Consider the following 27,925-nt stretch of genomic DNA (forward strand, 5'->3'; position numbering starts at 1 on the left):
ATTCTGACTTCAGTTGCATAATTGCATACACCATTAATGCGAAAAGTTGATTTAAATATCCTGAAAATTGGGACCCCCCCAAATGCTTTGTTTAAATTAGTGAGGTAAATTCATATGAATAATGGTGTTTAGTGCCATTTTATTGAAAACTTGCTTCAGTGCCTACGCTGTGTATGTATATACAGAAGACTGGAGTATTATAAAGTATAATGGCTTTATATAAAGAATGGTTTACTATGGTAAGAAATGACAAGGGGCTTTTTTGGAAAGTCCAGTATTTCAAAGAAAATCTGTGTGAAGTAACTAAGGTGAAACAGATTTTAAGCTTCTAAGGTCTATTTGCTTCAGTAGCTTTGGCCAAAAAAAATAAAACCTGAAGCATAAAGCAATGACTCCATCTTTAATGGTCAACCAATCTAAGTATGATTCTCTGTTGAGCTTGATAATGGAAGTCATCTTTGTTTTTGCTTATGCCAGACACCTAGCAGGAATTTCCCTTTGGAATCCCCTAATCTCACTTCTGTGCATTCTCTTCTGTACATTACTTGTTTGGAACAGTTATCTTTCTTCTTTGCAACCAGGTAACTTCTCCTAGGTACTTTTATAAGCATAGCTATTATGTGAATCTATCGCAGTGATGACCTATCAGAAAAAAAGACTGATGGTAAGCCAACACTGAACAGTTAAAAAAAAAATCAAGAAGCAATGGGCCCCTTGAGATACAACCTCTTTACCTCAACTGTGACTATTAAATCCATTTTATATTTTATTCAGATTTAAATGTCTAGGGGAGAAATAGCCACACTTTAAGAATGCTTTAAAAAATAAATTAGAGGGGCGCCTGGGTGGCTCAGTGGGTTAAGCCTCTGCCTTCGGCTCAGGTCATGATCTCAGGGTCCTGGGATCGAGCCCCGCATCGGACTCTCTGCTCAGCGGGGAGCCTGCTTCCTCCTCTGTCTTTGCCTGCCTTTCTGCCTACTTGTGATCTCTGTCTGTCAAATAAATAAAATCTTAAAAAAAAAAATCTTTTAAATAAATAAATAAATAAATTAGAAATACACAAAAATTGGCTTGTGTGTTTGTTGCCCTTTTCAACAATGTAAACAATTTTATAAATCACTTCACTTTTGTTACTAAGAAACATTGGCTCCACATAGCACATTTTACTGTCTTCATTATTTATATTAATTATTTTATCTAAATTAAGAAGCACATGAACAAAAAATAAAATAGTACAAATGGGTTCGTTATGAATATAGGTAACTCCTGAATGTACACACCCATTCCCACCCAATCCCACCCAGGCCTGCTCTCAGGGGTCAAAAACTCATTTCCTCCATTCCCCATGTAGCTTATTTGTACCACTCCTTTCCTTATCAGCTATACGCATTATTGTCAACTTCCTTTAATAACACATTCGATTTAGCTCACTTTCCAATCCCGCCAACTTTATCTACCTTGCCTAATATTGTTATATTAGTTCCTCAGTTCCTCAGTTGTTTAACCCTTGCAGACAATAATACACATAATATATACTTAACTTCAGTCTCTTGTTCCATTAACTGTTGGCTCCTCAGTTTGTTGTATGAATAAATTAGGGCCCCTGCCTGTGCTTCTGCTTCTGCTTCTGCTTTCAGCCTCCTACTTCCTATTCCTCTTTTTTTTTTTATTAATTTTTTATTTTTTATAAACATATATTTTTATCACCAGGGGTACAGGTCTGTGAATCACCAGGTTTACACACTTCACAGCACTCACCAAAGCACATACCCTCCCCAATGTCCATAATCCCACCCCCTTCTCCCAAACCCCCTCCCCCCAGCAGCCCTCTGTTTTGTGAGATTAAGAGTCACTTATGGTTTGTCTCCCTCCCAATCCCATCTTGTTTCATTGATTCTTCTCCTACCCACTTAAGCCCCCATGTCGCATCACCACTTCCTCATATCAGGGAGATCATATGATAGTTGTCTTTCTCTGCTTGACTTATTTCGCTAAGCATGATACGCTCTAGTTCCATCCATGTTGTCGCAAATGGCAAGATATCATATCTTTTGATGGCTGCATAGTATTCCATTGTGTATATATACCACATCTTCTTGATCCATTCATCTGTTGATGGACATCTAGGTTCTTTCCATAGTTTGGCTATTGTGGACATTGCTGCTATAAACATTTGGGTGCACGTGCCCCTTCGGATCACTACGTTTGTATCTTTAGGGTAAATACTCAATAGTTCAATTGCTGGGTCATAGGGCAGTTCTATTTTCAACATTTTGAGGAACCTCCATGCTGTTTTCCAGAGTGGTTGCACCAGCTTGCATTCCCACCAACAGTGGAGGAGGGTTCCCCTTTCTCCGCATCCTCGCCAGCATCTGTCATTTCCTGACTTGTTGATTTTAGACATTCTGACTGGTGTGAGGTGATATCTCATTGTGGTTTTGATTTGTATTTCCCTGATGCCGAGTGATATGGAGCACTTTTTCATGTGTCTGTTTGCCATCTGGATGTCTTCTTTGCAGAAATGTCTGTTCATGTCCTCTGCCCATTTCTTGATTGGATTATTTGTTCTTTGGGTGTTGAGTTTGCTAAGTTCTTTATAGATTCTGGACACTAGTCCTTTATCTGATATGTTGTTTGCAAATATCTTCTCCCATTCTGTCAGTTGTCTTTTGATTTTGTTAACTGTTTCCTTTGCTGTGCGAAAGCTTTTGATCTTGATGAGATCCCAATAGTTCATTTTTTCCCTTGCTTCCCTTGCCTTTTGCGTTGTTGCTAGGAAGATGTTGCTGCAGCTGAGGTCGAAGAGGTTGCTGCCTGAGTTCTCCTCAAGGATTTTGATGGATTCCTTTCGCACATTGAGGTCCTTCATCCATTTTGAGTCTATTTTTGTGTGTGGTGTAAGGAAATGGTCCAATTTCATTTTTCTGCATGTGGCTGTCCAAATTTCCCAGCACCATTTATTGAAGAGGCTGTCTTTTTTCCATTGGACATTCTTTCCTGCTTTGTCGAAGATTAGTTGGCCATAGAGTTGAGGGTCTATTTCTGGGCTCTCTATTCTGTTCCATTGATCTATGTGTCTATTTTTGTGCCAGTACCATGCTGTCTTGATGATGACAGCTTTGTAATAGTGCTTGAAGGCCGGAATTGTGATGCCACCAACGTTGGCTTTCTTTTTCAATATCCCTTTGGCTATTCGAGGTCTTTTCTGGTTCCATATAAATTTTAGCATTATTTGTTCCATTTCTTTGAAAAAGATGGATGGTACTTTGATAGGAATTGCATTAAATGTGTAGATTGCTTTAGGTAGCATAGACATTTTCATAATATTTATTCTTCCAATCCAGGAGCATGGAACATTTTTCCATTTCTTTGTGTCTTCCTCAATTTCTTTCATGTGTACTTTATAGTTTTCTGAGTATAGATTCTGTGTCTCTTTGGTTAGGTTTATTCCTAGGTATCTTATGGTTTTGGATGCAATTGTAAATGGGATTGACTCCTTAATTTCTCTTTCTTCTGTCTTGCTGTTGGTGTAGAGAAATGCAACTGATTTCTGTGCATTGATTTTATATCCTGACACTTTACTGAATTCCTGTATACGTTCTAGCAGCTTTGGAGTGGAGTCTTTTGGGTTTTCCACATATAGTATCATATCATCTGCGAAGAGTGATAATTTGACTTCTTCTTTGCTGATTTGGATGCCTTTAATTTCCTTTTTTTGTCTGATTGCTGAGGGTAGGACCTCTAGTACTATGTTGAATAGCAGTGGTGATAATGGACATCCCTGCCGTGTTCCTGACCTTAGCGGAGAAGTTTTCAGTTTTTCTCCATTGAGAAAGATATTTGCGGTGGGTTTTTCATAGATGGCTTTGATGATATTGAGGTATGTGCCCTCTATCCCTACACTTTGAAGAGTTTTGATCAGGAAGGGATGCTGTACTTTGTCAAATGCTTTTTCAGCATCTATTGAGAGTATCATATGGTTCTTGTTCTTTCTTTTATTGATGTGTTGTATCACATTGACTGATTTGCGGATGTTGAACCAACCTTGCAGCCCTGGAATAAATCCCACTTGGTCGTGGTGAATAATCTTTTTAATGTACTGTTGAATCCTATTGGCTAGTATTTTGTTGAGTATTTTCGCATCTGTGTTCATCAAGGATATTGGTCTATAGCTCTCTTTTTTGGTGGGATCCTTGTCTGGTTTTGGGATCAAGGTGATGCTGGCCTCATAAAATGAGTTTGGAAGTTTTCCTTCCATTTCTATTTTTTGGAACAGTTTTAGGAGAATAGGATTTAGTTCTTCTTTAAATGTTTGGTAGAATTCCCCCGGGAAGCCATCTGGCCCTGGGCTTTTGTTTGTTTGGAGATTTTTAATGACTGTTTCAATCTCCTTACTGGTTATGGGTCTGTTCAGGCTTTCTATTTCATCCTGGCTCAGTTGTGGTAGTTTATATGTTTCTAGGAATGCATCCATTTCTTCCAGATTGTCAAATTTATTGGCGTAGAGTTGCTCATAGTATGTTCTTATAATAGTTTGTATTTGTTTGGTGTTAGTTGTGATCTCTCCTCTTTCATTCATGATTTTATTTATTTGGGTCCTTTCTCTTTTCTTTTTGATAAGTCGGGCCAGGGGTTTATCAATTTTATTAATTCTTTCAAAGAACCAGCTCCTACTTTCGTTGATTTGTTCTATTGTTTTTTTGGTTTCTATTTCATTGATTTCTGCTCTGATCTTTATGATTTCTCTTCTCCTGCTGGGCTTAGGGTTTCTTTCTTGTTCTTTCTCCAGCTCCTTTAGGTGTAGGGTTAGGTTGTGTACCTGAGACCTTTCTTGTTTCTTGAGAAAGGCCTGTACCGCTATATATTTTCCTCTCAGGACTGCCTTTGTTGTGTCCCACAGATTTTGAACCGTTGTATTTTCATTATCATTTGTTTCCATGATTTTTTTCAATTCTTCTTTAATTTCCCGGTTGACCCATTCATTCTTTAGAAGGATGCTGTTTAGTCTCCATGTATTTGTGTTCTTTCCAAACTTCCTTTTGTGGTTGAGTTCTAACTTTAGGGCATTGTGGTCTGAAAATATGCAGGGAATGATCCCAATCTTTTGATACCGGTTGAGTCCTGATTTAGGACCGAGGATATGATCTATTCTGGAGAATGTTCCATGTGCACTAGAGAAGAATGTGTATTCTGTTGCTTTGGGATGAAATATTCTGAATATATCTGTGATGTCCATCTGGTCCAGTGTGTCGTTTAAGGCCTTTATTTCCTTGCTGATCTTTTGCTTGGATGATCTGTCCATTTCAGTGAGGGGAGTGTTAAAGTCCCCTACTATTATTGTATTATTGTTGATGTATTTCTTTGATTTTGTTATTAATTGGTTTATATAGTTGGCTGCTCCCACGTTGGGGGCATAGATATTTAAAATTGTTAAATCTTCTTGTTGGACAGACCCTTTGAGTATGATATAGTGTCCTTCCTCATCTCTTATTATAGTTTGGCTTAAAATCTAATTGATCTGATATAAGGATTGCCACTCCTGCTTTCTTCTGATGTGCATTAGCATGGTAAATTCTTTTCCACCCCCTCACTTTAAATCTGGAGGGGTCTTTGGGCTTAAAATGAGTTTCTTGGAGGCAACATATATATGGGGTTTTTTTTTTTAATCCATTCTGATACCCTGTGTCTTTTGACAGGGGCATTTAGCCCATTAACATTCAGCGTAACTATTGAGAGATATGAACTTAGTGCCATTGTATTGCCTATAATGTGACTGTTACTATATATGGTCTCTGTTCCTTTCTGATCTACCACTTGTAGGCTCTCTCTTTGCTTAGAGGACCCCTTTCAATATTTCCTGTAGAGCTGGTTTGGTATTTGCAAATTCTTTCAGTTGTTGTTTGTCCTGGAAGCTTTTAATCTCTCCTTCTATTTTCAATGATAGCCTAGCTGGATATAGTATTCTTGCTGCATGTTTTTCTCGTTTAGTGCTCTGAAAATATCATGCCAGCTCTTTCTGGCCTGCCAGGTCTCTGTGGATAAGTCAGCTGCCAATCTAATATTTTTACCATTGTATGTTACAGACTTCTTTTCCCGGGCTGCTTTCAGGATTTTCTCTTTGTCACTGAGACTTGTGAATTTTACTATTAGGTGATGGGGTGTGGGCCTATTCTTATTGATTTTGAGGGGCGTTCTCTGCACCTCCTGGATTTTGATGTTTGTTCCCTTTGCCATATTAGGGAAATTCTCCCCAATAATTTTCTCCAGTATACCTTCTGCTCCCCTCTCTCTTTCTTCTTCTTCTGGAATCCCAATTATTCTAATGTTGTTTCGTCTTATGGTGTCACTTATCTCTCGAATTCTCCCCTCGTGGTCCAGTAGCTGTGTGTCCCTCTTTTGCTCAGCTTCTTTATTCTCTGTCATTTGGTCTTCTATATCACTAATTCTTTCTTCTGCCTCATTTATCCTAGCAGTGAGAGCCTCCATTTTTGATTGCACCTCATTAATAGCTTTTTTGATTTCAACTTGGTTAGATTTTAGTTCTTTTATTTCTCCAGAAAGGGCTTTTATATCTCTCGAGAGGGTTTCTCCAATATCTTCCATGCCTTTTTCGAGCTCGGCTAGAACCTTGAGAATTGTCATTCTGAACTCTAGATCTGACATATTACCAATGTCTGTATTGATTAGGTCCCTAGCCTTCGGTACTGCCTCTTGTTCTTTTTTTTGTGTTGAATTTTTCCGTCTTGTCATTTTGTCCAGATAAGAGTATATGAAGGGGTAAGTAAAATACTAAAAGGGTGGCAACAACCCCAGGAAAATGTGCTTTAACCAAATTAGAAGAGATCCCAAATCGTGAGGGGGGAGAAAGGGGATAAAAAGAGGTTCAAAAAGGAAGAAAGAAAGAAAAAAGAAAAAAGAAAGAAAAGAAAAGAATTTAAAAAAAAGAAAACACCTAAGAAAAATGTACTAAAGAAAAAATATTTATTAGAACAACTAGTAAAAAATCATTAAAAAAGAAAAAGGTAACAGTTAAAAAAAGAAAAAAAAATTTTACCCGAAGGCGAGAAAAAATAAACAAAAAATGAAAAAGAAAAAAATTAAATTAACTGCAAGACTAAAAAAAATCACAGGGAAAAAGCCATGAGTCCCGTGCTTGGCTTTCTCCTCCTCTGGAATTCTGCTGCTCTACTTGGTATTGAAACCGCACTCCTTGGTAGGTGAACTTGGTCTCGGCTGGATTTCTTGTTGATCTTCTGGGGGAAGGGCCTGTTGTAGTGATTCTCAAGTGTCTTTGCCCCAGGCAGAATTACACCGCCCTTACCGGGCCGGGGTGAGTAATCCGCTCGGGTTTGCTTTCAGGAGCTTTTGTTCCCTGAGCGCTTTCAGTAGAGTTCTGGAGGACGGGAATACAAATGGCGGCCTCCTGGTCTCCGGCCCGGATGAGCCGAGAGCCCAGGGCCGCCCTCCTCCGTGCGTCCTCAGAGAACAGCGCCCAGTCACTCCCGTCTGCCTGACCTCCGGCCGCGCTCCGAGCTCACCGAGCCTGCGACCGGTTCAAGGTAACACCGAGCTGTGAGCTTACTGTCGGCTCTGTCTCTGCAGCCGGCTTTCCCGTTCCAATACCCGCAAGCTCTGCGACACTCAGACACCCCCCGATACTTCTGTGACCCTGTGGGACCTGAGGCCACGCTGACCCCGCGTGGGCTTTCCCGGGTTTAGCCTCTGGAGCGATGTCCCTCAGCGGAACAGACTTTTAAAAGTCCTGATTTTGTGCGCGGTTGCTCCGCCGCTTCCCGGGAGCCGGCCCCTCCCCCCAGTGTCTATCTTCCCGTCGCTTTGGATTCACTTCTCCGCTAGTCCTACCTTTCAGAAAGTGGTTGTTTTTCTGTTTCCAGAATTGCTGTTCCTCTCTTCGATCTGCCGATGGATTTTTAGGTGTTTGCAATCTTTAGATAAGCTATCTAGCTCATCTTTGGCTAGCTGAAGTAGTCTCAGCCTGCTACTTCTCCGCCATCTTGACTCCTTATCCCTTCCTATTCCTCTTAATCTTGTTTTACTTTTAAATTGGGAAGTTTGAAAACATTTGCTGTTTTGTAACTACAATTAATATTGTAGTTGGTTGATCATCAAAATTGAAAGCTGGTAGTTGACATTTATATTATTACGACTATGGGAATATTCTTCATTGCAAAGCAAGTGGTTTGCTAGTATTCCTTTTCTTTCTTCATGGTTCCAGTATTGTGACTTTTATTTCACTCACAGATGATTGTTCAGATGGGTTCTTTTCCACATTCCGTCCATCATTCCACATTAGAGTTTGCCCCATATTTGGACTGTGCCTGCTTTTATAGTCCCTTTTGCCCTGGAACTCCATGCTGGTTTATCCTGCTATTTTCTTATTAGGAAAAAAAATTCACAAGTCCTTTTCACCAATGCCTTCGATTTCTTAGTCATTCTGGCTCTTGCTTAAAATCCATTGTATTTTTATGCTTGACACTCACTGATCTTCTCTTAGAATTTGGATTAACTGCTGTTTTATATTTCAGATATGATTTTATTTTAGTGTTTGGTTTTCTCATAATTGAGTTTTTCTCCCTTGCATTTTGTGGTTTTAAAAATATTCTTTGGTTTCCAGGTTATCATTCATACCTTCTAATGTAGGTTGTCCCCTTTTTGCACATCTTCCTCCAGAGTCTGTTGTCTTTATGCTCTTGTCTAGACCTGGTGCTGCCAGCTGTCATCTTGGTTCTGTCCTTTGCTATTCTAGTCTGCCTCCTCTTTTTTCTGAATCCAATAAATTTTCCTCTTATGCTTCCTTCCTTGTTTTGCTGGAGAATATTTTCAAGTAACTTCTTTTTTTTTTTTTTAAAGATTTTATTTATTTATTTGACAGACGGGGGTCACAAGTAGGCAGAGAGGCAGGAAGAGAGAGAGGAGGAAGCAGACTCCTCACTGTGCAGAGAGCCCAATGCGGGGCTCGATCCCAGGACCCTGGGATCATGACCTGAGCCAAAGGCAGAGGCTTTAACCCACTGAGCCACCCAGGCACCCCTTCAAGTAACTTCTTCAAGAGGAATTCTGAAGTCTTGTGTATTTGAAAGTGTCATTAGTTTAAGCTTGCACTAAATTGATTCAGTAACTAATGGGATTAGAATGTCAGCAGCATCTTCCCTCAAAATAGCATTTCTCCATTGTTCACCTGGTCTCACTCCTACCCCACCACTTAACCTTCCACCATTTCTTTTCTCTGAATCTGTATCTTCCTTAAAGATATACAGGTTAAGCTGGCTCTACCCATCCCACAACCCACAATCTTATTTATCCTTTTCTCTCTGTGTTATAAATAGCCCATGGTTTTCTTCCCTCAGCTCCCTCTGTCAGTCTTCTACTTACTTTCTATATTTAGGAACTTCAAATCTGCTGATGAATCCTTTCTCATTTTATTTGCTCTTGGGGGTTTTAGCCTTAAAAAATAATCTATGATTATTTTGGGGAGGAAAAGAGGAAATAAACATATATACTCAGTCATCCATCTTGAACCCAAAATCTGTACCAAGATTTTTTAAACAATTAAATTTGGGATTTTAATATTAATATTTAATGATTGATATATTGGTTTATATATTTACCTTTAAACCTCACATCAACTCTGAGATATTTTCCTCAGATATCAGATGTGGAAACTGGGGAATAGATAGGCTATTTAATTGCTGAGGCTTTTCTCTCTGGTAGCAGGGGGTGATATTTACAGATCGAGACATATCTGATTCTAAATATCATGCTCATTCATTCTGCCTAGCAGGTTCTTCTGCTGTTTTTATTATTGGTAACTAATTTGCCTCTGGGAACCCTTTAAGAAATGTATGTTGCATCAGCATAGATTTCAAAAAAATAGAAAAGAGAAAGAAAAGCAAAGAACAAAACAAAACAAAACAAAACCTCCAAACCAAAAAAATCCTCCATTCCTCAGGTAGATTAAAGGATAGCTAGAATCTAGTTGCATGCACTGTTGCATCATTATGGTTTAGGATTATTTTAGATTTGGTGATAATTGCTCAGATCCCCTCAAAATGTAAATATTAGTGGAGATACTCTAATTAATCAGTATGTATTGAGTATCTCATATGGGTAAAACATTATACCAGCTGCCGTACTAAGTACAAAGATGAGCAAGATATAATCTTTGTCATCTTTTAAAAGAAAGATAAATACAAAAATAGTTATAATGGAAAGCAAGATATAAGCATTGTAAGAAAAGCATAATATGCTGTGGAAATTAAGAAAGGAGAGGTAAGCAAAGATTGCTAAAGTAAAGGATGGAGAATGCAAGAATATTTAAGTAAGGCTTCACAGAGAAGATTAAAATGAGCTGTGTTAGATGGATAAATTTTTAACAGAATGGAGTGTGTTCCAATGTTAGTGAAAAATAAAAACTGTAGTAAACTATTAACATATTCAGGAAAGAGAAGACTATCCAGGTTTCTTGATCATTTGGATAACAAGTAACAGAAAAACCAGTGCCTTGCACAGAGTACACACATCATTCAGTAAGAAATTATTGAGCCCCTACTGTGTGCAAGAACTGATAGATGTAACAGTGAACCAAGATAACATGGTCACTGCTCTTATTGAATTCACCATCCCATGAAGTAGAACAAATAAAGAAGTAAACACACCAAATGAATGTACTTTGTACTGGATGCCATGAAGGAACAATGCCAATCCCATAGAGTTGTGTGGATTACATGTGCTAATATATGTAAATTACCAACTGCCCTACCACTATTATTTTCATGATCATTTAAAAAATATTATTGAGGGGCACCTGGGTGGCTCAGTGGGTTAAGCCGCTGCCTTCGGCTCAGGTGATGATCTCAGGGTCCTGGAATAGAGCCCCACATCAGGCTCTCTGCTCAGCGGGGAGCCTGCTTCCCTCTCTCTCTCTCTGCTTGTCTCTCTGCCTACTTGTGATCTCTCTCTCTCTGTCAAATAAATAAATAAAATCCTTTAAAAAAATAAATAAAAAATAAAAATAAAAAATATTGAGAAGTAAGTAAACAAAATTTATTATAAAAAAAATCACAAGGACTATCAACTTTGAATACAGGAGGTAAGCTTTGCGCAGTGGCAGTATCGTAGCCAATGAGGTTTATCCGAGGCGCGATTATTGCTAATTGAATACAGGAGGTAAGAAAAGTTTTTCTGCTAAAATGGTATCTGTGAACTTGATGTAAGATAAGAAGCCAAGCCATGCAAATAGTGGGGGGAAAGAGTGATTCAACAGAAAGAATGGAGGAGTAAATGCCACAGGCAGAACATTTTAAGGGAGGTTATAGGAAATGAATATTGGGCTGTTTGGCTAAAGCAGTTAGGTAAGGGAGAGATTTATGAGATACAGTTGGAGAAGCAGGCAGAAGTATACTCTGCAAATCTATGTACAGCATCATAATATTTTATAAAGATTTGTTGAATGGATGAGGAAATGAAAGAATAAAGATCTGTTGAACTGTGGTTGCCATGTCTGGGGAAGCACATGGGGGCCAACTTGTAAAAGACCTTGAATGCTGGTCTAGAATGGGTATCATTGGATTAAATAGACAATGAAAATGTACTGTTCATTTTCCAAACAAGGGAGCACATGGTCAGGACTGTCTACATAATCTGTGGAGTCTGGTGAAAAATAAACATGTGTAACTTTGTTTATAAATTAAGAATTTCAAGAGCGTGATAGAAAAACATTAAAGCTCTGTCCTTCTTAGCATAGGGTTCTGTGAATAGGTCATATGCCCTTCCAGCCTTCTTTGGTTGTGGCTGACAATCTTTTAGAAGTTTTGTCTTTCAGGATATAGTGTGGATACAGGATATAGTGTGGATACAGAGAGACTATCTAATGAACAGTTCAGATACTCTCCATACAGTGTGTAGAGAGAAGCTGAATGGTGACAGTGAGAATAAAAAGGGGACCAAGGGAAAAACTGGCAGAAATAGACTATATAAATGGTGGTATTTTTAGATAGAGGGAATGGAATTATAAAAGGAAAATTCTAAGATGATTCTAAAATTCTAAGGTGTTAAGCCATAGTGACCATGGGGAAAACAAACTACTGTTTTTTAACTGTTTATTATATACCAGAATCTCCTAGATACTTTACCCAAATTTAATGCTCAAACAACACATTTGTGACAGTTGTAATTATTATGATTTTAAAAATAAAGCAGTTTAAAGAGTCTCAATAAATTTTCTTGGGTATTTGTGTCTGTATTTCACATTTTAGTCTGATTCTACAACTTGTGTTTTTTTTTTTTTGTTTGTTTTTGTTTTTTTACATGGCCTCCTTTCAGTAAGAACATAAGCTATGGCGTTCTTAGTTTAAGATATAGCAATTTAAGTGGGTATTTTCTGGATTTGAGTTCATTATATTTTATTTATTCAGCATATATTTAAAGAGTGCTAACTATATGCCCAAGATCCATACTCAGTGTTGGCATTAAAAAGATGAAAGAGATTATTTTCACAATTCTTATGTAATGAGGAACTCAATAGTGGTGTTTCTCAAAAATGTAATTCATTCTAAAATGTATTCTCTTTAGTATGATTCACCTCTGAACCTTATTGCTAGTAGATATATATTCTAATCCTAATATATTTTATTATTTAAATACAAATATGTATGTATACATACATATATATGTATGGTGGCAGCATAGTATAATAGTTACTATTATATAACCAAACTCTTTACACTTACTAGATACACAACTGTGGGAAAATTGGCTGGACTTGCCACACTTAAGTTTCCTCCCCAAATGGGGATAATAAAGATGCCTACCTTGAAGGACTGTTAAGAAGACTAGTGATTAAAAACACGCATTACCTTGAACAGTGCCTAACAAACAGTTAGTACTCAATAAAGTTAACTCTTACCATTACCTGTGGTACAGCCTTATTTAAGATACATCCTAGATTTCAAGTCAGTAGATTTTATGGCCAATATAAAGAAGAATGTAGGTGGAAAGTCACAAGAGAAAACAAGTTTGTGATTTTTAAAAAATCCATTACTAGAACTAATACAATGCAAGAAATTTTTAATGGAGATATGGTAAGAAAAGGCAAATTGTTATTTTTAGATCAGTAAATCCTAAATGACCAATGTCTAATTTGTTGGCAATTATTTTAGTAGACATTAGCATGTGCTTATCAGTTAGTCAAATAATATTATACATATATCTTATATGTACTCATGCTTATATATGTATCTATAAGCGTAGGCATATACTGGTTACTAAGTCAGCAGTGTAGTAAGTGATGATGATGATTATATGCATAATATTCTTAAGAGTTTTTCACATAAAATAAGATTTGAGAAATAATAGTAATTAAGCCATAAACCTGTGCTTGTAAACTTTACTGGAGTCACATAATATGAATCTGGTAGTTTTATATTTCTTTTGTGTTATTTTTTTTTTTTCTTATCTGTCTAGTCAAAATGAGACTCATCTTAGTAAGAACAAGTTAGTGATAGCATTATATGGCTCCTAAAAGTAGTACAATAGTGTTTTCCATTTTAGGTCCCTTACGTTGAAAAGGAATAGTTCCTTTGCATTATGAACTTCTTTCATTGATTTTATCACAAAGAATAAAAATAATCGCATCTTTTAAGAATATTGCTAGTGAGTCATTTTAAAAAGAAGAATATCCCGGCTCTGTGGAATACTTCTTGGCTAATTTTATTTTAGCTCTAATATTTTGTTTTTAGCTCCAGTATTAATACATGAATAAAGCTACCATACTGAGCTTCCTCTTACAGAGTTCCCTTTTCCTGCCAAGTTTTGTCCTTCCATCTCTATAACCTTTAGCATTTCCTTAATTACTTTATCCTGAAATGATTTCTTCTTTGTCTGTATTTCTCCAATACTTTCTTAGTATTTCTCTTGTAGCACTTATCACTTTATATCCTGTATACTTTTTTGGTGGTAAAGGCCAAATTCTGTATTTATGTACTAGATGCTATCAGTTTTGCCCAATTGAGGGTCTACTCTGAGGCTCATGGAAATTCTTTGCAGCCTGTAAAGCAAATCTGAGGCATGCATTGTTAGTATAAGTGAGTCGGGGGACCTTTTTCTAACTTCTGTACCTTGGGAGATGAATAAAGGATAACAAAACAACAAATTTGTTTTCATATGACAAGTACTGAAACGAAGAAACCCCCAAAACAACCTAGTTTCAGTATAACAACTATGAATCCCCAAAATGCTTTCTTCCTATTTTTAAAAAATTATCTTTCTTCGTAAGATGCCTATTGATCTAGTAAAATTAGTGACCCACTTGAAATGAGAAATTAAATAAGATGGTGGGAAGTAAGTATCCATTTCTGATGTCATAATTTTGTTGAGCCTTCAGCAATGAGGAGTAGGTGAAGTTGCGTGCAAGAGGAATGGGCCCTGACTTCGGGATTCTGAATGTGTCATACCCAGCTCCACCTCCTTGCTTCTGCCTTTTAAGCAAGCTCCTACAAGTTAGGACCCAAGAGGAGACAATTCTGTGTCAAGGGTCGTCAGTATGAGCATACACATCATCAGCTCAAGTGAGAGAACACCCAGCAGTGGAGTTTAAGCCTGAAGTTTAGGGGAGGAACAATTAAGATTATTATTTTCCCTTTTGTTTATTGCTCTCAGTTAAGTAGAGGTTGCTTTATTCTCTGTTGAGAGCATGATGTACTAAGAATTTATTAAAAGTAACTTTAATCCTCATAGATTAAATAACCTGTTTTACCCTTCTTTAAATCTTCTAACTCAGAGGACAAATTGAACAAGTAGGAGAAGAAAGGACAGAGGGTTATCGGGTAGGAAACATCTCTAGAAACTGAGGCAGAAAAGATATGCTGAAGAAACCGGTGTTTAATCTGGGTTTAGGGGGTGTTCTGATAACTTTTCAAATTATAAGCCCTTCGTATAAGACATCTGTATATTTGTGTGTGTGTGTGAACCAAGTAAGCAGACCTAAGCCTAATGAAAATCCTTAAAGAGGAGGCAGATTTTAGCCCAGTGGAAGGGAATACCATCAATCAGCAGCCAACCAACAAACAAATATGAAATTTTACCACGAGAAAAATGTTGTTTCATGAAGTAATGAGTTCTGGGTCATTGGAGGTGTTCAAGCAGAGATTGAATGACGACTTATAGGGAATAGTGCAGAAAAGAGCCCAACATCTGATAATGGTTGGGTTAAATGACCTGTAAGGTTCCCCTGAAATTTTAACTTTTTATGTTTCTAAGAACGTACCAGATTTTATGCCTTAGATACAAGGTTCAGGAAGTCATATTATTTCTAGGCAATTTCTCATGTTCCATTTAGTAAAAAATAAAGAAATAAACTAGTTCCTGAATGAGAAAGGAATAGAACTGGGGCTTTATGTTTTTCTGGTTACAAGTGGCCTTCTATATCTTTTGTTCTATGGAATCTAAGAAAATAATGCCCTAAATTTTAACACTTTCTCTTTTTGAAATTTGCTTTTGTGGAAGCTAGTTTCAATTCTCACCTTGCAAAGAAGGAGTCAGCTCTGAGGTTTATCATCTTTTACAATTCCCTTTACCTCAGTGGAGCAAAATACCACTTAATTCAGACTAACCTATGATACTTGTTTAAAGTTTGGGCTCTTAGTCCCACTCTGGCATGATGAATCAGAATCTTTAGGAACGTATCCTGTGAATCCTTATATTTAACAAATACCTTTATGTGATGCCTATGCACATTAAAGTTCAAGAATGTATGCAGTAGATCTTCATGATTGATTTTAGTATATAAGTATGGTTTATTTTCATGCTATCAAATATCAGAGAACCTCTCTATCTTGTGCAATACCTGGAGCAAAATCCTTGACAAGAATAAATAGTTGTCTTCAAAATATCTTTTTATTTTTGAAAAAAAATATTTAGGTACAGTTGACACACAATGTTACATTAGTTTCAGATGTAAACATAGTGATTCAAATTGTCTATGCCCTATGCTATGCTTACAAGTGTGTTACCATCTGTCACCAGAGAATGCTATTGCAGTACAAATGCTTATATTCCCACTGCTTTGCCTTTTATTCCTGTGACTTCTGCATTCCATAACTGAAAGCCTGTGTCTCCCCTGACCCTTTGCCCATTTTGCCCATCCCCCCTCCCCTCTGGCAACTATCAGTTTATTCTCTCTATTTCTAGGTCTAATTCTGCTTATTGCTTATTCATTTGTTCTGTTTTTGTTTTTGTTTTTGTTTTTAGATTTATGTGTGACTGAAATAGTATGGTATTTATCTTTTCCTGTCTGACATATTTCACTTACTATAATACCCTCTACATCTTTCCATGTTGTTGCAAATAGCATGATCTCATCCTCTTTATCACTGCATAATATTCCATCGTAGAGAGAAAATATATATCTCTCTATATACCTGTGATATATGTGTGTGTGTATGTGTATATACCACATCTTCCTTATCCATACATCTGTTGATGGACAGTTATGTTGTTTCCATATGATGACTACTGTAAATAATGCTGCAATAAACAAAGGGGTACATATATCCTTTTAAATTAGTGTTTTTGTTTTCATTGGGTAAATACCCAATAATAAAATTACTGGATCATATGGTGATTCTATTTCTGAGTTACCTCCATTCTGTCTTCCACAGTGGCTATACCAGTTGACATTCCTACCAACAACACATAAGGATTTCTTTTTCTCCACATCCTATGGATAATTGCCAGTGACAGAAATGACAGTCAACTAGCTTAAGAAAACAAAACTTCATGTACCTGGAAAGCACAGGAATGAACTCTAGTCATGTCTGGAATTGAGACTCAAATGACATCAGCAGAAGTTTGTCTTGAGCCATCACTTTGCTCTGATTTTATTTTATTTTTGGACTATCTTCATTCTGGTGTTTCCTATATGGTGGCAAAGGTGGCCATCATCAACTCTAAGTTTATATCATTCTTACATCTGGGGGTTTAAGGCAAAAGAAAGTGTATTCTTCTAAATCCTCCATGCAAAATTCTGAGGGATGACCCTTCTTGGTCCAGACTGAGTCACACATCTATTCCTGACTTAATCACAGTGACCGATGGAATAAAGTACTTGGAGTTCTCTGATTATCTGTTCCTGGGACATACATCCATCTTTGGAACCATGGTTTATATCACCCCTTGGTTTTCTTAAGAGTCTTGGTGTGGTTTCCCCCAAAGGAGGAGATGCTGAGCAGAAGAAATTAGCTCATGTTCTCCATTGGAACTAGTTATTAATTCCTTTCAGCAGGTATTTATTGATCATAAAATATTGGAGATATAGAGTGGACCCCCATGCTGACTTCTACTCCTTAGGTGCAGTCCAATGGAGGGAATTAATGTTTAACATTTGCTATGTATGGTGGTAAGGACCATGGTGAGGTAATAATGAAGTTCTGAGGGAGCCAAGAGGAGTGTGTAACTAATTGGAACTTAGTAATTTAGAGTAGCAGCTGGATCTGGAGAATGAGTGGGGGCCATAAGGTGATGCAGTGGGAAGAGCAGCCGAGGAAGAGGGAAGTGCAGGTGCAAGAGACACATACTTTAAAATGGAAAGCAAAAATATCATGTTACTTATATAATAGCTAGCATTTATATTATAATCAAAATAGACTTTCCAAGCAAGAGGGTTGAAAAAAAAATCCTGACTCAGGATAAAATTTGAGTTGTTTGTCCATTTTGGCTGGGAGCCAGTGCAACTTACCCTGGGTAACTCAATTTCTGTTAAACTGAACTGTGTTTCCACTTGTAAGAAAACCCTATAGTGGAAGTAAAGATTTTTGTTAGGTCAAGTTGTTAAGATTAAATGTTAGAAAGCTCTTAACGGCAATTGCAGTGAAGTTTAACAAGTTTACTTCTTACTGAAAGAAAAGAATAATATGGCAGCAATTTAGAAAAGGCATGCTTAAAATTCAGTGAAATGTAGAAGCAGTAGAAGTTAAAATTGAACTATTTTTTATAGATTTCACTTGTTTTTAAGGATGAAAAGGATACCTATTGATTCTGTTTGCCATTGATGATGATTCAAGTGTGGAATATTGTATATATAATATTGGTCCAAAAAATAAGGATTAAAGTGATTTTAAATATTTTGAGATGGGCTGGAGAGAAGAGGAACTAGGGAAGAGAATGTATGATAAGGTGGTACAATAAAAAAAATTGTGTTTATATCCAGCTTTTCACAGTGTCTCTGTAGGCATTAGGTTCAATTATATAGTCTGCTTTAGAGAAACAAATTATATAATAATGATGCAGGTGATGAAAATAAAAGCATTTTTTTAAGCCCTGTATCTATATTCTTGAATTTAATCCTTAAATGAGCCTTTAATATAGGCTCAGTATTATTTTCATTTTAGATATGAGAGAACAAGGCACAGAGATGCCAAGATTCAGGAGCTGGTTTTAGACCCAGACTTATATAGAGGGATACTGTTGTCCAGCTGTGGACAATAACAGGTAATGTTTATTTAGCATCTATGATGAGCCCCAAATAATATTTGCTTAATCTCTTCTTCACAGGTGTCCTATGAATAGATATTATGTTAAACCCATTTTACAGGTGAAGGAGAGCTTGAGACACTGAGAAAATTGGCCAAATTAATAAATGTTCAAATCTGGACTTCAAAATAGGTCTTCTGAACTTCATAGACTACATTCCATTCACTGCTCTGTATGATCTCTTTCTCAGGCTGGATGCAGTGATAATCACTATTTTTTATGAATCTATAGCAAGTGCCCATTTAATGACAAGGTGCTATTCTGTGGTGACCTTAGTAATAAAGAATCACTAAAGAAATTAAATGTGGTCACAAAAATAGATAATTTTAAACTAACTTGAATCTGTGCTATAAAAACTATGTTCTGTGGTCTAGGATTTAAATTTATTTCTGAAAAATTGTATAAAAATATGTTTCATACATTGATTCTTAATACTTTGAATTTTTTCCTTACTTTTAAAATACCTCTTTGAATTTTGATACTGATTTTAGTTACAAACTGTTACATTTCTAGTTAAGTATACTGGTATACTGAGAGGTTAGAAATTTTAGCCCAGGATTATGTTTTAATATGATAGGTTGAGCATATGATATCTTCTACTTTGCTCCAAAACTCATTGTAATAAGAAGAAAAATATAGAAATAGGAAGTGGAAGGAGAGTCAATGGTGTGTGAAAGTTTTATTAAATCTAATAAGACATAAAGAATGGATAAAAGAGTAGTACTAGTTCAGAAGGGTGGAAGAAACCATAACTTAGAAAATGCCCAGGGTGCCTGGGTGGCTCAGTCATTAAGCATCTGCCTTTGGCTCGGATCATAGTCCCAGGGTCCTGGAATCGAGCCCTGCATCAGGCTCACCACTTGGCGGGAAACCTGCTTCTCCCTCTCCCACTCCCCCTGCTTGTGTTCCCTCTCTCACTGTATCTCTCTGTCAAATAAATAAAATCTTAAGAAAAAAGAAAAGAAAAAAAAATGCCAAGAGGGGTACCTTACAAACCCAAAGAGTTGTATACAACTTGTGATCTACAGATAGAATAGTCAAAAAATGAGTGTAATCTTAAAAACAAGGGGTTAATGGTGAAAGTCACTTTAAAAAAAAGTAAAAAACCTATAACTAGATAATACTTCTCACACATCTTCTTTTCCTTTGGACACAAACCTCAAAGCCAAAACTTCCTCCAAAAAAAAAAAGTAAAAATTAAATAAAAATGGACACAGAAAATAGAACAGTAGTTAACAGGGGCTTGAGAGATGGGGGAATGGAAACTTGTTAATGGGTACAGAGTTTTAGTATGGGATGGTGAAAAAGATTTGTAGGTGGATAGTGGTGATGATTGCACACCACTTTAGGTGAATGTACTTAATACCACTGAACTGTACAGTTAGAAATGGTTAAAATGGTACGTTTTATTGGAGTGTGTATATTTACTATAATAGGTAAAATAAAAAGCGACTTCTTATCTACAGGATTGAAAAAGACTGGTAAAATTAGGATAGTTTCTGTAGAAATTAGCCTCTTAGAGTGAAGTCTTCAATGTTTCAGCCATTCATAGTTGCTGACTTGCTACAGGTTCCACATAAGATGAAACCTGCAAGTTGGCCGACTTGCTCATCAATGCAAAGAACTCAGCTCGATTTTCTATTGTCTTAACCTTATATTCAAACAGACAGTGAAGGATGACCAGACAAATGAGGAATGTCAAAGAAAGAGCCAGGTTAATATTTGCCACAATGACCAGAGAGGGAATAGTTAATCCAGGGAATGGAAGAGGACTTTAAAATTGTCTCTGTTCCTAGTATCTTTAGAGATACTTTAGAGAGATATTACATTTGTTAAGTGATAATAGTATGCTGTAAAAAAAGGAACACATAATTTAATTGATGGAAAAATAAGAAGAATAAAGAAAAAAATCATACATATCTCCTGGAAATAGAATAAAAAGAACAGAAAACAGGAAACGGAAGTAATGAAAATAAAAATTAAAGGTATAAGGACCAATGCAAGGTTTGTCGCCTAAATAGTAGAAGTTCCTGGAAGAGAAAACAGGGGACAGTGTATGATCAAAGAAATAATAGAAGAGGCAATCCTGTGCTAAAGTGTAAGTTTTCATATTGGAAGGTTTTCCATGTACCCAGCAAAATGAAGAAAAGACATTTCTAGACATGTTCTTGTGAAAATTCAGAGTACCAGAGATAAAGAGAAAACGCTAAAGTTTTCAGAAAGAAGACAACAAAGTTAAAAAGCAGGTTACCTTACAATTCAACAATAAAAAGACAATCCAAATAAAAAATGGACAAAGGATTTTAACAAATCTCTCAAAAAGATAAACAAATGACCAAAAAGCACGTGAAAAGATGTTCAGCATCATTAGCCTTCAGGAATTCTAAAGCAAAACCACAATGAAATACCAGTTAACACCCACTACTGTGTCTTTGATTAAAAAGACAGATAATAAGTGTTGCTGAGACTATGGATGAATTGAAAACCTCATATATTCCTGTTGGGAATGCAGAATGGTATACCATTTTGGAAAACAGTGGGATAGTTTCTCAAAAGGTTAAACAGAGTTACCAATATATGACCTAACATTCCTACCCCTAGGTATATAGTCAAAAGAAATGAAAAGAAATACCACACAAAAAGTTTTGTTTGAATGTTTATAATGAAATTGTTCATAATAAGCCCCAAATGGAAACAATAACCCAACTAATGAATGGATAAAATGTAGCATTCCCATACAATGGAATATTATCTGGCCATGAAAAGGAATGAAGTACTGCTACATGTCACAGTATGGATGAACCTTGGAAATAGTATGCTGAGTGTGAGAAGTCAGTCACAGAAGATTTCATATTTAACACTCCTTTTAAATTATATAACCAGGTGTGATGAGAATAGACAAATCTATTGAGATAGAAAATAGGTTAGTGATTGCCTAAGGGTATGAGGTTGGGGGAAAACAAAGAGTGTTTAGTAGGTACAGGAAGGATACGAAAATACAATTTTGTGGGGATGGTTGCATGGTTCTATGACTATGCTTAAAGCCACTGAATTATACACTTTAAGTGGGTGACTTGTATGTTGTGTGTACATCACATCCCAAAAAAGCTATTATTTTTTTAAAAAGTCACACTGTCATCAGGCCTCTTATCAGCCTTGGATTCTAGAAATCTATGCAATGTAGAAGTAAACAAAGACCACTCAGATGAGAATAAAGAAAGGGTATTTATACAGAGATTTTTATAATAAGGAAATTAGCTACTATCACCTGGCAGAAACTCAAAGGTAGGCAAAGGAGTGGGAAAGCTCTATAGTGGAAAAAAAGAAAGGCTTCAGATATGCTCTGATTGGAGGCTGTTGGCATGGGGAAGGTGTAGACAGGCTAAGTAGAAGCCAGGCATTTTATGTGAATGGTTGGGGGGGGTGAATAGTTGTTTTTTTTTTTGGTTGGTACTAAACAAAGTGGGAATAAAAATTTAGAGAAGCTGTCAATTACTAATCAAGTTCTGGTTGTACTGGGCCATTTTTTCCCAGGTTTATTGTTTGTTGGAGATCATGATCTGACTTCTTCCAAGTAGATTGGCTTCTTGGACCAATTACCGTAGACAGTGAATTGGTTTCCTAGTCTGATTGCTGCAGATTGTTGATCAGAGTTCTCTTTTTGTATATGGTGTGGCCATTGTCCATTTGTATATTCAGTCTCTCAGTAAAAATGCTTTCAAAATTATGAAGGAAAGAAAAAATGCATACCCGAAGAATAAATAAAATCTGAGAGCTAATTGACTATATATATCATACATTCAAGGATTCATTAGCTTTACTTCCTAAGCACCTTTTCTTAGGAAGTTAATTGAAGACATATTTCAAAAAATAAAGAGAAAGGGAAACCAGAAAGAGGTGCTGTAATCCAGAAGAGCAGAGACCTGAAGTTCCAGGAAGAGCATGGTTTTGCACATCTAGAGAAGAGCCACTCAGGGTGGCATGCAAGGATCGAAGATGCCAGCAGGGAATTGAATTCTGTGTTGGGAGGGGTGGGAGGGGGTTTCTATAAAAGACAGTTTCACAGGAAACTATGGATATGATAAGGGCATGGGGGAAAAAAAGGCAATTTAAAAAGGCATTAGTTACTCCAGGAAAAAACAGTAATATAGTGCTTGCAGTTTTATCATTTTGAATTATTGTTCACAGCACAGCCTGTAATTACAAAGTACATAATAATACAAGAACTATTGTTTTTCAGTAAACACAAAATGTGAAATCATTGATTGTAGTTAAAAAACAGGACATAAATACTGTCATCCTTGATAAAGTAAAAGTATAGGTGACAGAAGTCGTGAGGTGGAAAGTGGGGGGAAAGGTGAAAGAAAGGTGGCACATACCATCATTGTAAGAAAGCCAAGAGATATTGTCTATAGTTGATGGAACAAGAAATAAATGTGTTAGTTTATTACTGAGAGAAATAATGGTGTTCATGTGCATTCACACACTAGCATAGGAATACAAATTATAACCTAAATTCTTCCTTATTCTTCCTTAATGATACAGACAATTCTCTATGGTGATAAATAAGTGATTTATGTTATCATTTGTAACTGTTCTGTGGTATAAAATTTGTTATGCTGTACCTATATTGGTAGATTTTTGCATTGTTTCTAATTATTCACTGTGAATAGTATTCCAAAAATATCCTTGTTTATGCCTTTTATGCAATTTACCTATTTTTTTTAAAGGTTTTACTTATTTATTTGACAGACAGAGATCACAAGTAGGCAGAGAGACAGCAGAGAGAGAGGAGGAAGCAGGCTCCCTGCCGAGCAGAGAGCAGAGAGCCTGGTGTGGAGCTCCATCCCAGGAGTCTGGGATCATGACCTGAGCCGAAGGCAGAGGCTTAACCCACTGAGCCACCCAGGCGCCCCCTATTTTTTCTTTATAATAATTTTCTAAAAATGCAACTCTATATCTAAAGTTATCTATATTTGAAATTTTTGATTTGTGTCCAGAAATGTTTATTAATTTATACTTTGAACTCAATAGCATATGATAGTTCCTGTGTTCATATATCCTTACCAACAGCTACTACTATCATACTTTTTGATATTTGTCTTCTGACTTCATTGGTACTTAAATTAACACTGTTGGTTACCAATGGAGTATTACATATATTTATGTTTACTGCTATTTGTATTTCAATCTTTTCTTGCCCTTGTACACATGGTGATATTTCTCATATTCATAATTAGGATTTATATATAAGAATTTTTGAACAAATTTTAAAGAATTGGTTATAAATTTTCTTTAATTATTTGGTTTGGATTTTAACCTTATTCACGCTTGTAAAAATTTTGAGGTGGACAACTCATAAACATTTTTACTTAGGGTGTTTTAATTTAGGTTCATACATCTCAAGTGCTTTGACTTCAGAATTATAAAAATATGCACCTAAACATTATTATACTGTTGCTTTTCTTTTTTCACATTTAATTATTTTGTTCATTTCATATTTATTTTGGTGTCAAATGAGACAGTGTTTTCCAAACAGCTTTTCTCCTAAATGGCTTGTCGGACCTTCAAGCCCTGCTTCTATTTTTTTCACTGGTTGACCATCACTGAATTCTGCCACATAAATGTCTTTTCCTAGTATTTGTTTTATCTTTTTGATCTATATGCACTAGTACAATGGTATTTTAATTTCACATATTTTGTTTTTCCTTCCTCTATAGGGAAGATTTCCTTTTTGGTTCTCTTTTTCATGTTGTCTGTGCCTATTATCATAATTATCTTTCTAGATAAAATTGAAAATTCTTCAGTCAAAATTTTAAAATGACTTTATTAGGTTTTGATTAAAATTGCAAAAAAAAATTAAGAACACATGGGATGGATCTGCTGCCATCGGAGGAACATTGCTTCAGAAAATTCATACACACAAACCTTACATGGATACTCTACAACATCCAGTAACCCTACCAGGTTGACTTTCTAACTATGAATTTCTGAAGAGCTAGTCATTTTCTCAAGATATGTGTTGATAAATTTTCAGAAATTCTGCTCATCATGAATTCCATTCTCTACATGTAACTTCTACTATGTACTGCTTATAATGTTATTAAGGATTATTTCTGTCACACTGTTCACTTCTCAGTATGTTGTCTTCCCAGTGCATCTTTTGTGTTTTCTTAATTTAATTGCGAATGTAAAAGAATTGTCGTCTAACATGTTCTTTTATAATAGAGGTGAATTTTATCATGTATATTCTTCATTTTTCTTTTGCGTTATTTTTTTATGTTGGTGTTTTTGTATTGTTTTGTTTTCCTTTGATTTTTAAAAATTTATCAGTCTCTCTGGAGTTGTTTTCCTTTAATTACGGGAAGAATTTGCTCCAAAATGAAACAGAAGGGTTTTCCCTGTGTTGTTTATCTTCTTAGCACTATTCAGGGTGTTTCTTGGATCTAAAGAATGGGGCTTTATATTTTCAGTTAGGCAGGACCACTGCATATGGTTGAACAGCTTGAGCATTGCATGAGAAAACCCACCTGAGGGAGTGAGTGGAGATGGACGGTCTGCTCAATAGGCTGTCTGCCTGAGTTCCAGGTTGTGTCTTGCTAAAGGACAAGTCTCCCTCTTGTTCTAACAAAGACATAATTCACCCACCCAGCCATGTGTCCACAGAGCAGTCTGCCTCCTGGGAGATACAAATAACTGGGAGAGGCCTTCTTAATCTCACAAACACCAACCCTCTATATTGTGTACATCTCTGTGTGTCTATCTGCCTTCCCTCTGAGCCACCAGGGTGCTGAGCTCCTCAGGCCAGTTCTTCCAATGGGTGCTGGAGCGTCCTGCCAGATGGGGATGAAATGAAGGAAAAAGGACTAAGAGATCATCATTCTCTTATACCGCCCTCCAGGAGTACACTGCACTTTAAAAGGTCTTGTTCTTTTTTTTAGGATTCCAGTGTGCTCATTGTTGCTGACAGGGTACAGTTAAGGGGCTGGAGTTGGTATGAGGGATTTAAATTGTACTTGGTCCTGCTGAAATTAATCTGCTGCTGACAATGAGAGAAGACAGAAACTCATGTGATGTTTCTCCTCAAACTCATTATGGGTTTTGGATTTGTTTTGATTACTTTTCTTTTCCTTTTTTTCCCCTTTATGATCTTTGGGACTTTAGGAATGTCCAGTGAATTTGATGGGGTTTTGGAATATTTGTGAGGTTTGGTGGGGTGAGGTCCGGAGCCGATGACCAAGAAAGAATTTTTGAGACATTTTTGGTTTTATTAAAGCACAAGGACAGGACCCATGAGCAGAAAGAGCTGCCGCACTGTAATCCCAAGGAATGGCTGATAATATACTCAGGAGTTAGGGAGGTGAGGACAAAGGGGGTGTCCAGAAAGACTGTGAAGACTCTCGGGATACTGGAGGCCTGGTTATTGTCAAGCCAAGACTGTTTTTCCCTCCAATGAGGACTAGCATGAAGACAATTGGGAGTTTCCTGGAGGAATGTTACATTCCTCCTACACAGTCCTTGTCAATGGGCTGCAGGCTCAAAAGAAATTCAATTTTGTTCACATTTCCTTTTGCCTCAGCCTCCCTCAATTTCATGTAGGGGAGGGTGATGTTAGGGCTCTAGGAAACTAAATGATAGGTCTCTGGAAGTTGAGCTATTAATAAGAAGCTTCTTCCTTGTACATCATTAAGGCATTTGCAAACTGAGGGAGACTTCTGTTCTGCAAGACTGTGATCTCTATGACTTAATCATTTGTTCTTCCTTTAGGCTAGCCAGGAGTGCCTGAGAAATGTCACACATATCACATGGGGGGAGGGGTGTAGGGTGCCAGCTTTTGCTTTATCCTCAGCTAACTTGTTCCCTCATCAAACTCTCCACCATCAATATGACTCTACAGATTTGCTGGTGGTGGTGTGGTTATTTAATTTTTTGAATAGGGAAATACATTCTTTTGAATAAAACTAAATAACAACAAAATAATAAATTTTACCGAATCAAAAAACTATGATGATTTTTGGACTTTCAAACATCTTTGAAACAGTGGCAGTGAGATTGAGCAATCCCCCCCCCCCCATCTTCTGTATCATAAATGTACCCTCACCTATAAGAACAGTCCCATGAGCATAATTTCTTATACCTAAATAAAGGCTCCCTTGTCCCTACTTGCTGCTCAATCTATTGTCCCATTCAGAACAACAGTCCTCACTTGGCAGGACAAAATATTGGTCTTTCCTAACTCAGCTTGGAGGGCACCCTCCTGTTCTCAGATTTCTCTTCCAGTTCACTTTCTCAGTAAGGCATTCCCTGACCACCTTCTTTTAAATTTCTGGTCTCCTTATTGGCACTCTATCTCCCTTCCCTAAATTAATTTTCTTCATAGCACTACAACCATCTATTGTAAATATTGCTTAGTTCCAACTCTTTTAAAGTGTAAACCTAGATCAAACTCTATATATTGGCATTTTCTAGAACATGCCCCCCAAACCATTCTTTTAACCAGATTTAAAAGGGTTATTGTGAGATTATGATTTATAATAAATACATATTTGGTCTTCCACCTGTTCCTGGAAGAGAACTCCTAAAACCCTTATAATTTCCTGTGATAAGAGCAACAAAGGTATCTTTCGTTGTGCTAGTGAGGTGACTTTTGAAAACCCCTTAGGTAAGGAGGCTAGTTGCCAGAGGAGCCAACCTTGTGATTAGAGGGTTGGAACTTTATTTTTATTGTATTGTATTGTATTGTATTGAATTTTTCAGTGTTCCAAAATTCATTGTTTATGCATCGCACCCAGTGCTCCATGCAATACGTGCCCTCCTTAATACCTACCACCAGGCTTGCCCATCCCCACACCCCCCTTCCCTCCAAAACCCTCAGTTTGTTTCTCATAGTCCACAGTCTCTCATGCTTCGTCTCCCCCACCGATTTACCCTACTTCGCTTTTCCTTTCATCCTCCCAAAGTCTTCCATGTTACTCCTTATGCGCCACAAGTAAGTGAAACTATATGATAATTGACTTTCTCTCTTTGACTTATTTCATTCAGTATAATCTTCTCCAGCCCCATTCATGTTGATACAAAAGTTCGGTTTTCGTCCTTTCTGATGGCTGTGAAATATTCCATTGTATAAATGGAACTTTATTTTTAAGTTTTTAAAGTAGGCTTGATGCCCAGTATAGAGCCCAATGTGAGGCTTGAACTCAGACTCTAAGATCAAGACCTGAGCTGGGATCAAGAGTCAGGCACTCCGTCAACTGAGCCACCCAGGTGCCCAGAGGGTTGGAACTTTAAGTAACCTGCCACCCCCCCACCAAGGAAGAGGGGGTGGAGACTGAATTGATGCCAGTGGCCAGTGATTTAATCAACCATTACTGTGTAACGA

General features: G+C 36.9%; 1 long non-coding RNA gene across 2 annotated transcripts in view; it reads left to right on the top strand.

The window, feature by feature from the left end:
- LOC309865094 overlaps positions 1–27,925 on the top strand; it is a 327,841-nt gene that overhangs the window by 193,141 nt on the left and 106,775 nt on the right. The window contains exon 5 of one of the 2 annotated variants that reach the window (XR_014311950.1): positions 16,677–17,037. The exons of the other annotated variant lie outside the window; for it this stretch is intronic. This is a non-coding gene — a long non-coding RNA (uncharacterized lncRNA). Of the gene's footprint in view, positions 1–16,676; positions 17,038–27,925 lie in introns of those variants that run through there. 2 annotated transcript variants of the gene reach the window in all.

The sequence above is a fragment of the Mustela nivalis genome, assembly GCF_964662115.1.
Source record: "Mustela nivalis genome assembly, chromosome: 5".
Lineage (NCBI taxonomy): Eukaryota > Metazoa > Chordata > Mammalia > Carnivora > Mustelidae > Mustela > Mustela nivalis.